The 13,401-nt window shown below is 37.3% G+C and overlaps 1 pseudogene; it reads right to left on the bottom strand.

Annotated features, from left to right (window-relative positions):
- Positions 1-1,977: 1,977 nt before the first annotated feature.
- LOC123801215 (calponin-2 pseudogene) lies at positions 1,978-4,905 on the bottom strand (annotated as a pseudogene).
- Between the last annotated feature and the right edge of the window lie 8,496 nt (positions 4,906-13,401).

Genomic DNA, 13,401 nt, shown 5'->3' on the forward strand with positions numbered 1-13,401 from the left:
TCTCATGTTCAAACTTTTGATGCCTTTCAAGAAATCTCAGTGCAAAATAATTGAGAAAGTAGAAAAAATGAAAAATTAAATGACTTTTGTTAGGAAAACTTTAACACAACTGTAAGTTAAAATCTAATTTGAAAGGGAAGTGTGAAGTCTCATTTGAAGACAGGAAACTTCCTTCTCTCTGAAAATGCAAGGTACGTTTTCTACTGTGGAATTTAATAAGCTGATATGAATCAGTATCTTAACATTCTGCCTAGAAGTGAAAAGCAAAATTATCTTTCTGGCCAAAATGGTGACACATAATTACTCATTCTCCAAAGAAATCATTAACACTACAGCATTTTCAAATGCACATTTGCCTAGACATGATATCTATCTTGGAGAGTATTATTTAATGAAGAATATTCTGTCATCCTTTGGAATATAACTGAATGTGCAAGTAACCAGAAACCAAGCTCTAAGTAGAGGGTCAGTACATTTACTTATGACGATGTCATATATGATATGAGATATAGAAGGTCACTGCATTAAAAGGTACAATAATCCAGTCCAAATATTCCTCATTAAAAAAATTATTCAAATTGCCAAATTCATGCTTTTTATGTATCTTTTCATTGACTTGGCTTATAATATAGGGAATGTCATGCCTTCTCTATACATAAAATCATACACATGCAAAAATAAAAGGAAAAGTAAAAAAGTAAAAAAAAGAGAAAGAAAAGAAAAAAATTCTCATTGACCTACATGGAAAATATTTGAAGATGAAGATATGTGGATATAAACAAATCCAGGCTATAGAGGTGATATTTTGAATTCTATATTAACCAAAGATATGGACTTTTCTACAATTAAAGAGAAAAATTCATCATTGCATGACCATGTTCATCCTTTACAAATCTGCCTGCTCATTTTAACTATCTCTGCATCATTCCTAACTAGAGACAAGATTTTTCAACAAGTTTCAGACCATAGACTGTGAATGTATCTTTACTTGAAATACCATTTTATTCTGAAACAACTGATATTTTAATATTAATTAAGTAGAAATCCACTATGATAAAACAGATCTCTTGATTAGTCAAGCTGCAGTGAACTGCAATAACCTATCATTATATTATAACTTCTGTTCTGAGGACAGAGGTCACAAATATAAATTTTAAAGCTTATCCCAAATATATTTATTTGTAATTCAACATAAGAAATCTAGTGTTACCATGGATATTATAATCCTCGTTAATGTATAGATGCATGAAATATGGAGGCCTACAAAAAGTGTCTAATAAGACAAATGTACCATGAAAAAAAAACTGAGAAGTTAAGTGATTACAGCATTTAGAAAATGAGAAAGATTAAGAAAGCAAGACATTGTGTAGAGCAACTGATTTATACTGCTTTGAGAAGGATTTCCTATCTTGTTCCAGGTTTCTATGTTATTAATTTGTACTGGGAATTAATATTAAATGTTTCATAAATATTCTTGTTTAGGTTTTGTGTGTGTGTGTGTATGTGTGTGCTTATTATTTTTTTTCTTTTAACCTTTATGTTATTGCTTTAATAGCAATTTCTGGTCAATTGGGAAAAGCCTAATATCCACAGGTTTTTGAGGAATCCAAGGGATTATCATTGCACTTCATTGGCAGAAATCCCACAAATGCTCACTCCTGCATAAGAGAATATTTTGGCAGGAGTGACGGATGGAGCAGGGAGGTAGAAATAGAGCAAAAACTTGGAAACCATTGATACAGGACCATTTACAGAGTTTATTTTAGAGGAATAATTTGGAATCAATCTGCTAAAATGAGTTCAAAATTCATAGCTCAAGCAATTAGTATTGGGGGGTTTGTAAGGGAGCCTTTTGCTTTTTTCCTTCATAAAAAGAGGTTTTTGTTGCCTTTGGTCCACAGTTGACATTTCACATTATCTCTTGGTCCCAGGGCTCCTGGGGACTCCCAGGGAGGACCTCCGGGTGGGGATCCCTGCGCAGTTCTTGGCAGAGGAATGGGGACACATACGGGAAGGGGGGTGGCTTAGCCTCAAGCACATTTAGAACTCTGTTCTGTCTGGGCTTCAGTTTCTCTGCTAGGTCCTTGTGGGAAGCCACAGGCAGCAGTCTGAGAGTGCTAGGGAAATCCAGCTCTCTGCAACACCTAAAATATTTCTGGACTGTGGCCTGGCCCTCTCGCAAGGGACCTACTTCCTTCCCAGCATCCCCTTCAGCATCCCCCCTGCCACTCCCCTTCAAAAAAATATTTTTCTTTCATTAAAACTTTGTGAAACTTCTGTGGGTACAGAAACCACAAACTGATCAGCAGAGAAAAGGGAAGAGAGGGAGAGCAACCAGAAACCATTTGGGGCCAGTCCCCTCCCTGCCCAGGTTTCTTCCCCCAAACCCCCACGGCTCAGCCCTAATCCTGCTGGGAAATTTGCTGCCCGGATGTGCCCTGGCAGGAACTCCCGCACCACATGCATCCGCATGTGCCTTTATCCCTTCCTCATAGACCCTCAGCACTCAGACAAGAAGGAAAACAAGACAAAAACAGAAGAACCCAAAAAGCACATAGGTGATGTGGGGAGACACCCGGCACTGGCGCCTCAGTAGTGTGCCTCCTCATGATGGAAGGCGGTGTACTCTGGGGCCTTCCCCGGGCCTGGGCAGTCACCTGCAGCCACTGAAGCCCTGTGTGCCACTGGGCCTCGAGGGTAGTACGTGGGGTCATTTATCTGCAGGCCCGAGCCAAAGACCTGGCCACCGTGGTTGTCTCCCTGTGTGAAGTCCATCTGCAGGGACATGAGGAGTTGTCATACTTGTCAGTCCCCAGCTTGGTATTGTAGATGTGCCGTCGGGTCTGGGAGCCTCGTGCCCACCTGCTTGGCACACTTGTTTGTGACCATCTGGAGGCTGATGGTTGACTAGTCTGTGGGTGGCAGGATATGGTTCTTGGGGTGGTACAGATGCCTTCTTGAGCCATAAGGCTTCATGCGCGACTGGTTAGCACATATGTTGGCACCCATGTGCAGTCCAGGGACGCACTGGCCGGCCTGTATGGCGGCATCATCGAGGTGGTGCTCCTGCTTCTCTGAGTATTTGACGTCAATGTCCACGCCACTCCGCAGCCCCTTTGTCTTGGTCTTCGCGGCCAGGACAAGAAGAGACACCTGCACCTGTGCTGTGTTCCCGCTCTCAAACGGGTCGTCCGTTTTGAAGAGGTCCATGGGATTCATGCTGTAGTTGACCATGGCCTTGATGAAGGTGGACAGGTTCTCCAGCTGGTGCCAGTTCTGCAAGGAGTGGTTGATCCTGGGGACCGAGCCTGGCTACAGCTTATTCATGAGTGCACACAGGATAATTCCATCTCTCAGACCCTTCTGGAAGTCGGGCCTGATACTGAGGCCCTCTATCCAGCTGCAGAGCTGCGCCTCCTTCTGGGGATCATATGTGGACAGGAGTCAGTCCTTGACCTCCGCCAAGAGACCATATGAGGGCCCTTGTTGAACTGCATGGAGTTCATGGCTGGCAGGCCCTAAGGGAGACTTTTAAAAAACTGATTCTTAGTCAAATTGGGTTGATAATATGATAATGGTTTTGACTAACAGAAAATAATTTAAGCGGAGGCCCCATATATACCTAAAAGTAGAACATGCTCAGGAGAACTTATTTACAAGTATTTTATCTTCCACTTAATAATTCATTAAGTTTATTCATTGTTTAAAATGTGCTGCCACTCTACTAAGCATGCTCACTGCACTCACTAATTTAATTTTTACACCAGCCCTATGAGGTCTGGTCTGGTTTGGTGTTAAACCCATTTCAAGATGGGCAAGTAGAGCACAGAAGAATAACCTTCCAAAGACACACAGTTAGAAAGTGATGGACCCAGAATACAAACCCATTCAGTTTTACTCCAGAACACATTCTCAACTGATCTGCTAAATGGTAGCAGATGTCAAGCTGAATTCCTATGTTTGAAAGAAACGTTTTCTTCTTTCACTGATCCACAGACTACTTAGAATATTAAACCATGTATTAAAATGAGCACAGTAAGAGTATTTCATAAAATGATTTCTGCCTGAAGATATTTATGCAACCACTGAAAAGTAAAAACATTTTTTTAGATTTAAAAATTGGTAGGATGTTAATAGACAGGTATTGATAAAGAAGATACTTCAGAAAAGACTAAGTCAAGAGCACAGGAGAAGAAAATTTCATAGCATACTTGGGGAATAACAACACGTTCTATTTTTCTGGGGAGTACAGTACATGAAGTATTCATAAGAGACAGAGCTCTTAAAGGGGTTTGGGTCCAAATCACGAAGATCTTGAAAGCAAGTTTAAGAAAATGGGACTTGGAACTTTTGAGAACAGGAGATATTTATGCTTTGGATTAAGACAGAGACTTCAGCCTCGATTAAATGTGTGATTTGTGAATATTATTTGGCAGCATCTTATAGTATAAATTGTCATGTGGAAGATCCAGTTCAGAAAATAGCATAGTTCAAAACCAAACTCTTTATTGTGAAATAAAAAATGTATGAATAATAATGCAGATTAAAAGTCAGCGTTCTTGAAAGTAAAAATTTGGTTGTATAGAACTTTCCATTTCTAAACATTTAAGTTATTAAAAAGAAACAGATCTTAGAATCTTTGATTAAATTGAGGATGGGTATTACTGACTAGATCCTCAAAAATTTACTGATTTTTATGAATGTTTTGTATTTCTAGGATCTTTTCATATTCATGGAAAGCACATTAAGAGTAATATCCTCCTGAATCTACATTGATTTAATCAATAAGAAAGAACTTCTTAAATATGATTAAGTTATTACAGAATTTCAAATGTATTTTTTCATCACCAAGGGATACCTTAGGTCATTATTAATAACCTTATTCATAACTAATATCTAAATTTAAGCAACTTGGTGAAATATTCCAGAGCAAATGCTCCATTATATTGTATCCATTTAATTTTTATAATAAAATTAAAAGTATTTTGAATATACTTTGTGAAACATGTAGAGATTCACGGCTTCTTTTAATTGTTCTCATTCTTGAAATTATTTATTTGTTAGGAGACAGAGTTTTGTGGATTTTATAATTTTGTCCAGTACTTAGTATACGGGCACTGGAGATAGTAATTGCAAACCCTGCGTATAACAATATTCCCAAATTCCACAAGAGGTAGCCGAGAGCGTTCTTACTGTACCATCACCACCTTCCAAAATTTGAAGTCCCCAAAAACTGGGTTTCTCAAATACATTATCAAGGGCTCTTCTTAGAAGATAGGGTTGAACAAAGGCTGTCTCTAAACGTTGCATCTTGAGTTCTAGCATATGAATCTGCACTACTGGTTGCAGGTTTTTGTGTCTGAAATTCTGTCTCTCCTCTGCACTCCCCAAACACTCTGTGCTATTCATTCTCACAGTAGACCAGGTTTTTCCGTCCACTTGTCTCTACAGCAGTTGTGAACACCTTGAGGGAGTTTCTTCTAACTTCAGTATTCCAGAGGCTAAAAATTGTACCTGGAACTCAATAAATGTGTACTGAGTGGATGAATGAGGTGTTTGCCTGGTTGAAAAAGAAGTACAGATGAGAAAAGCAGGATGAGAAAGCTGGAAGTAATGCATTTTTCAAATCTTGGTTTCACCAGGATTCACAGAAAAGCCAGAGACAACTTTATCAGTTAGTGAAGAATTTTATTACTGAAACAATATTTCTTTTGTTTTATGCCATTGGTTCATTGAATTTTTCTACAAAATCTGTTTTGCAGTTGCGTTGCTTCTGGCTAGAGTCAAGTGGTAAAAGAGGCCATAAATAGCTCCTCTGATCACCTTTTCAGTTGCTACTTGAGCCCTCACTCTTGACTGAGAACCCTACAATTTGCCAGGCCCTCTGTGCACTCAAAGCCCCCAATTCCTTCTCTAACACTATTTCAATTTCCCAAGGCTATAAATATTACAGGTATGAAGACAGTGCTAGAGGATTATGTGGAATTTGTTAACATAGAACTTTATTTCTGGTAAAGTTTCTGGGAAAATTCAGACACCACCTGCCCAAGTGAAGTATGCGAGTAAAGGAAGACATGATATCACATAAATGAGATTGTTAATGCTGGGGGTAAATGAGGCAAAAGTAAAATAATATTTCACCTAGTGATATACGGGATGCCATAATATACCTTTGACCTTTCACCTTGCCCCATAAGGTCCCCAAAGGTAAGTGTAGAGTATAATAAGTTTCTAGTCTCAAATTCTAGTGCAGAGCCATTGTCAGTGAAGATTGACTAAGTAGGAATACCTTTTGTCTTTGCTAGAGGCAGGGGGAACTGCAAACGAAAGAGCTTTCCTTAAGCAGAGCTGGCTTCATTTTAAGTGGTAGGCATTTCCAGGATTGTAACAAGAGATCTTGTGCCCAATAGGAAGGAGTCACAAAGGGGAAATTTATGGCTGGAATTTCCCCCCACCCCCGATTGAATTCCTGTATTTATCTGACTACTTTAGGAAGGAAAACTTAAGAGGAAAGTTATGAGATATTTGTTCAAGCTTATCTGGGTACAATGAAAGTTCTGGCCAATTTCTGTTCCTGAGTATGAAGTTGAAGAGCCTTGAATGTACTTCACCAAGAACTCTAAGATAATATTATATGGACTGTAGAACAATTATAGCCTCAAAGTTAGGTTAAAAAAGGACACAGTCTTGGAGATGAGGACTCTTTAGAATAAGAAATTTATAGAAGCCTAACAATGCATGACTAGTTTGTTACAAGTCGGAAGGGGAATGCACATTATGGCCAAGTGGAAGTTTAACAATAAAGGGAAAATAATAAAAGCTCAAAAAAACATTTATCTTATGAGACAGTGAAACACAACCTATGGAAATTTTGTTCATTTTGATGGTTGAAGAATTATAAAGATGTATAATATACTTCTGCTGTGAAAAGAAAAATTGAGAGTTAAATTAGATAAAAGAAGATGTATGTAAAGTTGTATTATAAGTGTAAAATTTGTAATAGTTCCTGGTTAGTTCCATTGTTCTATATGTTCATCTTTATATGAATGTGATACCGTCTTGATTATTATAGCTTTATAGCAAGCCTGGAAATCAGTAAGTTGACTCCTTGACTTTTTTCTTCTTTTTCTGAATTGTTTCTAAGAAGTCTAGGAAAAAATATTTGTAAAACAAATGCTGGATAAGGGACTTGTATCTGAAATATATATATTTTAAAAACCTCTTATAATTCAATAGTAAAAAGAAAACAATTTGACAAATAAGCAAAAAAATTGGGCAGGTTCTTCACAAAAAATTAGATCAATAAGTAATATAAAGATGCTCAACATTATTACTTAATATGAAATGCAAATTAAAATGGCAGTAAGTTACCACTGCAAATCCATTAAAATGGCTTAAAAAACCAATGAACAATACCAAATGTTAGGAAAGGTACCAGCTATTTTGGAAAAGAGTTTCAGAGTTACCTATAAAGTTAAACATATACTGGAGACCCAGGAATTCTACTTGTAGACATGTATTTACCTAATAGAAATGAAAACAAATGTCCATAAAGAGACCTGTATTCAATAAGTGGTTCAAGCCCCGTGTTGGGTGTAGAGATTATTTAAAAATAAAATCTTAAAAAAAAAGTGAATCATTTTTGCCAGGGCCTGGGTATGGGCAGATAAGGGAAACGAGGGAACTTTTTTTGGGTGATGAAATAAATGTTCATATTTTGATTGTGTTGGTAGTTACACTACTACACATTTGTCAAAACTCATCAAACTGTACCCTTAGAAAGAATGACTATTTAGTATGTAAATTATACCTCAATAAGTATATTAAAATATGTAGTAATTACTCTTTAAACATTTATTCTATAGTTTCTTCCCTTAGTAAAGCTATGCAACTGTATCTCCCCTGTCCCGCTCTACCCATATTTTTTTCTTCCAGCTTTCTTTCCTTCCCACCTTCCAGATTTGCCTCAACACAAATATGTGAACTGTGAACACGATTTCTACTTTTTCTGAACCTGAATCTTTTAAAAGCAAGTCCTGAAAATCAGAGTCTCCCTGTGATAATTAATGTCCTGTTAGGTAATTTTCCAGGTTCTCAAGTATCAGGTAGATATGATGGAATGTAACTTGAATTTTCCTAGTTAATCAAGGGTTTCTGTTGGTTCTCCTAAAATGAGACTGACCACAGTGACTATTTTCCTTGAGCTTAAGCTACTTATGGAAGGGGAAAATGGGATAGAAGAATACGCAAAAGTTTTGTCTAAAGATAGCAGATAATCTTAGCCAATTTTAGAAACTGAATATCTTAGCATGATAGGACCTCTTACAGAAAAAAATCCATGTATACATTTTTCATTTACATATACATTTAAGAGGTTCATGGACAATGTGAAGACTACATAAAATGGGAGAGAACTCTCTCTATGGGAGCAACAAAGAGCCCTGAATGATCCTGAACATATCTTTCTGTCATGCCTGGCTAAATAGAATCAAATACATTGATAAATAGTGATGCTTTCCATAAGGATAATGACAACTTCTTTTTTAAATTGAGGTCACACTTCAAAATGTAGTTTAATTTTTGGTTTCTATTTCCAAAGTAACAACAGAGAACAGAAATGAGAACGCAGTGCAATTTGAAAAACATGACATTAGGAAATGAATGAAAACTCAGATGGCACTTTTGAAGTTGTTGCTTTGCCTTATTTGATTTTCTACAGAAGTCATTTGTTCTCAGCAAAATGTACTGCCACCTGGCAAATAACCGATGTGCAACTGTGTGAGTTTGCACTGCCAGAGACATTTTTTTTCCCTTAGTCCTCACTGATTTTGTAGAGCAACAAAATGGTACAACCAAGGGCCCATATCTTTCCTGTAACTAGTGTTTTATTTGCCTCAGTAATGATTTTTATAAATACTGATATGAATAAATATTAGCAATAATTTAAAGGAAAATACATTTGATCTTAAAAATAGCAGAATTTATGTGCCTTCATATATGGAACATACCCTCAACTTCCAATCATGCATGACAATGGTGAATACTTTTTGAACCCCAAATATCGACAAGTAAGATACAAACGGCTTGACATCTAAATAAGCCAATTTCTTTCCCCATTAATTTTTTTTTTAATCGACACTGCTAAAAATAGCAACCAATTAGAGCAACTAGTCAACAAAAGTAAATAAGTACCTGATATATTGTTACCTCTGATGCATTTTCCTGGGGAGTTGTTCTTTACTTAAGTTGTAAGTAAAAAGTAGCCAGAGAGATGGGGCACTGAAACTTCTACAAGGAATCAACCCCATTAGAACAAAACAACAGTTACCTCAGCTAGTCCTTTGCTTAGGATTTCCTTTTATCTTTGTTGAATAGCTTTACCTGTGACTGATTTTGTGGTGGAAAATTGGAGTGACACGACATAGCTCTAACTAAGCCTACGAGGGCTTACTCTGAGGGTGACTCTTTAAGCATTTTCTACAGTTCTTCAAATCCTCATTCTTTTCTTAGTAGATTCCATACCTCTTGCTTTATAGACCAAAGAAATCACCACTTATAACCTATACGACTTTTGGTGAATTCCTTAACTGCTCTGTTAAAACTTTAGTTTCCTCATCCCTAAGTTGGGGAGAGTTAATAGTATATATCGCATAGTTTCTTGTGGGGTTGAATGAATCAACAGATGTAAAGTGTTTGGACAGTGTCTGGGATATTATATGGGACAATATGTTAGTTGTTGTGTCACTGATATTTTTGCATCTCCACTCACACATTTGTTGGATCTCTCAAAATTTCTCTTAAATTTTCGTCCCTATTCTCTTAAGCTTAATTTAAAAACATTTTTAAAGGTCTGATGATTTGATGACCCAGAGCAAACCATCCATTGGTGGTTATTTTCCAAGTATATTTTAAACTTCTTGACCTAGCATCCACCATTTTTATCTATCTGCCTCAAATTTATACATTAAATTTCGCAGAATAGGCTCTTTTTACTTTCCCACTTTAGTGTCATTGCTTTTCCATTTCTCTGCAATGCTCTTCTCCTGTCCAACAGTCACAGTCTTCCCTTATTCAGCATTCAAGCAGCATTCATAGAGTATTACGTGCCAGACACTTTATGTGGCAGAGATAATTACTCATCACTTAATAATAATATATCCCCCCACATTTCCCTACCAGCTGGTTTTCAAGTGAATCCTCATGACTTGTCCTAAGCAGTAGGTTTTTAGCAAAGCGTAGAAGAGGGGTTTTAAATTTCCACGCACACTTTATCACACTGTGGGAAGATCAGAGGTCTTTATTCCAAAACTACAAGGTGTTGGAATTTCCATTTACCTGGGACCTTGAAAAATGATAGGGAGCATGGCATACATTATTGTATGATGAGCAAGAAATATATTTTGTAATGTAAAAATACTGAGATATTGAGGTTGATGTGTTACCACAGCAGACTCTAGACTGTCCTATTTTAGGTGCTGGCCATAAAGAAATGAAAGACAAAATTGCCACCCTCAATGACCCAAAAGGTAGAACTATGCTGTCCAATAGGGAGCCACCAAACACATTTTAAATTTAAATTAGTTAGTATTAAATAAAATTTAAAGTTCAGTTCTTCTATTACACTAGCCATATTTCAAGTGTTTAGTAACTATACGTGGCTAGTGGCTCTCATATTGGAAGTCATATGAATACTTCCATCTTCAGAAAGTACTATTGGACAGCACTGGTCCAGAAGAATGGATAGAGAAGGGTATAAACTATTCCAATACAGTTTTGTAAATGATAAGTGGAACAGTAGGTAGAGAATAATATAAGAAAAAGGGTTGGAAAGAGTCTCAAAATATGTTATTTTTAGGGTAATTGAGAAAAATGGAAGTAAATGACTCATCACTTTAATTTTTTAAATGTACCTTATTCTTTAATTTTTTGATGTTTAAAATCAGATCCCAGTTTTAGGACTTTATTTCATACATGCATGAGAACATGTATGCAATGATGTCTACAGAAAAGCTGAACGCAGCAATGGTGTTTTAATATCAGATGTCTGAAAGTGCTAAAGTCAACTGCATGCTCCTCTGGATGTGGAAATATAAATAAATGACGATACACCCATGGAATAGGATCTTAGGTGCTTTTCAACATAAAATGATTTGGACCATCCTCCTGGTTGGGCTCCAAGCAGCGAAGAATGAAAACAATCAGCATCATCACAGAATATGTAGAAAGAACCATGGACACTAAAAATGAAGCAGAATCTGGGCCAGTTGTGAAGCTCTGGATGTTCTGGAGTTTGAATTTCTCTAGAAAAGAAACTCCAAGGAGGACTGATCGGCTCTTCTATTTTTAAAACTGTGGCCTATTTTCAGGGATGAAGTACAGGAATGTTGCCATAAACATCTCTTGGCAGGGGAATGACTGTCTGGACACTGCTCAGAGGGATAATAGGCGTGAAGCTATTTGCAGACTGCCAGGTAAATGCTAGCAGGTGAACCAGAAGCTCTGTAACAATGTCTGGACAAAGCAAATGGTAAATACATATTTGTGCAAAGGAACTATAATATAATATGAGGCAAAATGTAAGAGAGGTCACATCAGAAGGAATATAAATGGATCAGAGAGAAGATTTTTTAGGATATTTTAATCTTCAGGAAAATTTATCCAGAAGGGGCAAACAGAGTCAACAGTGTAAGTAATTTAAGATCATTTCTTGACAAATGAAGTAGGAATAATAAAAAGACTACATGGGTTAGTTCCAGCCAAGGTTTGTAGTAGGCATAGTAATAAATTTTATCTTCTCTTTATTTTATTTTTTTTAAGATTTTATTTATTTGACAAAGAGAGAGCACACACAAGTAGGGGGAACAGCAGGCAGAGGGAGAGGGAGAAGCACAGCAGCTAGAGGGAGAGGGAGAAACAGGCTCCCCACCAAGCAGGGAGCTCAATGTGGGGATCGAACCCAGGACTGTGGGATCATGACCTGGGCCAAAGGCAGAAGCCTAACAACTGAGTCACCCAGGCACCTGATCTTCTCTTTAATTTTACCTAAATGTGAATGATACTGGCTTACAAAGGCAGTGATGCCTCAGGAGATTTAAATAACCTTCATTTTCTATGTTAGGGAAAGGAATCCTAAAAAGAAGCAAGCACTCACTTCAACCCACATGCACTTATTGTCAATTTAGTTACTTGTTTTAGTGAATTGAGTTTAATTTATGAAGTTGAGGGAATGATTTTTCTAATATTCAGCCTCAGTCAACTGTTCGAATATTCACTGTGTAAAGCACTCTGAAACAGGAATGCTCAGTGAACAAAAATTGCAACCCTCTTGTGGGTAAGGGCTTTGGCTTCCGTGATTTGCTGCTATTAGTGGTTTTTCTCCTATATATATATTTTTTCCTCAGACATCTCTGATTTTAGGGTTTAGGCAATACAATAAATTATTTCATATACTCTCTCCTGGACATCTTCCAAGCAAAATGCCCCCATTCTGCTATTTTGTACAGTCTATGTAGCATCTCATGATTTTATTGGATACATCAATTGTGCAGAGCATTTGATCGTATATGGGCAAACACGACCATGCAATTTCTCCAGTTTATCTTCTGTGTAATGTATCCTTTAAGCAATCTCATAAATAAACCCAGCCATTTCCTCAGCTTGTCCTCCCTTTGTAGGAGCATGCTGAGAGCAAAATGTCCAAAATTCTTTTTCACAATAATTTTACCCACCCTCAGGACTAGATGGGCAATTACTTCTCCTTTGAATTTGTTTTGCACTGTGTTTTGTGCTGGTTAACGTTCACAAATGTCTTCATTTCCCTAGTCTTTAAGCCCAGGAATTAAATCCAAGCTCCTGAAAACGTTCTGCCTGTCCGGCATATCTGTCTCACCTTGAATCTTCCCAGTTTTAATTTCGTGACTCCATTATATGGCACTTAATATATTCATCCAGGAAAATCTTGGCTACTTAATACATATAGGAAACACATCATTCTGATCAGTTGGGTTTTCTGACAAGCTGAAGATATGCATCTATGAACAGCAAAGTCTTAAAATTAATTTTGAATGGAAACCATTTAAAATGTATTATGCTTTTCTTATGCCCGTTATAAGTCACTAAAATTGGAAATACATGGGATATAAGAACATCATTACTAATACCATGAACTGGAGGGTTCTAACACAATTTTTTTTCTTCAAAATTGGCAAAATCTGGGCAAAATCACTTTGAGAGTAACTAAAGATCCTGGGGCTTCCTGTAGACCTACTGAATCACTTTCTCAGAAACCACGTGGGTGTGTATGTTCTGGGGCAGGAGGATGGGCTTTGAGAGGGGCTGCTGGGAGGTCTGCTTCAGCGCAAAATGGGGACTACTGATGTGATTTTACAGTCTTGAATCGGC

Source organism: Ursus americanus, chromosome 17 (genome assembly GCF_024610735.1).
Source record: "Ursus americanus isolate L20-20 chromosome 17, mUrsAme1.1.p, whole genome shotgun sequence".
In the NCBI taxonomy this organism is placed as follows: Eukaryota; Metazoa; Chordata; class Mammalia; order Carnivora; family Ursidae; genus Ursus; species Ursus americanus.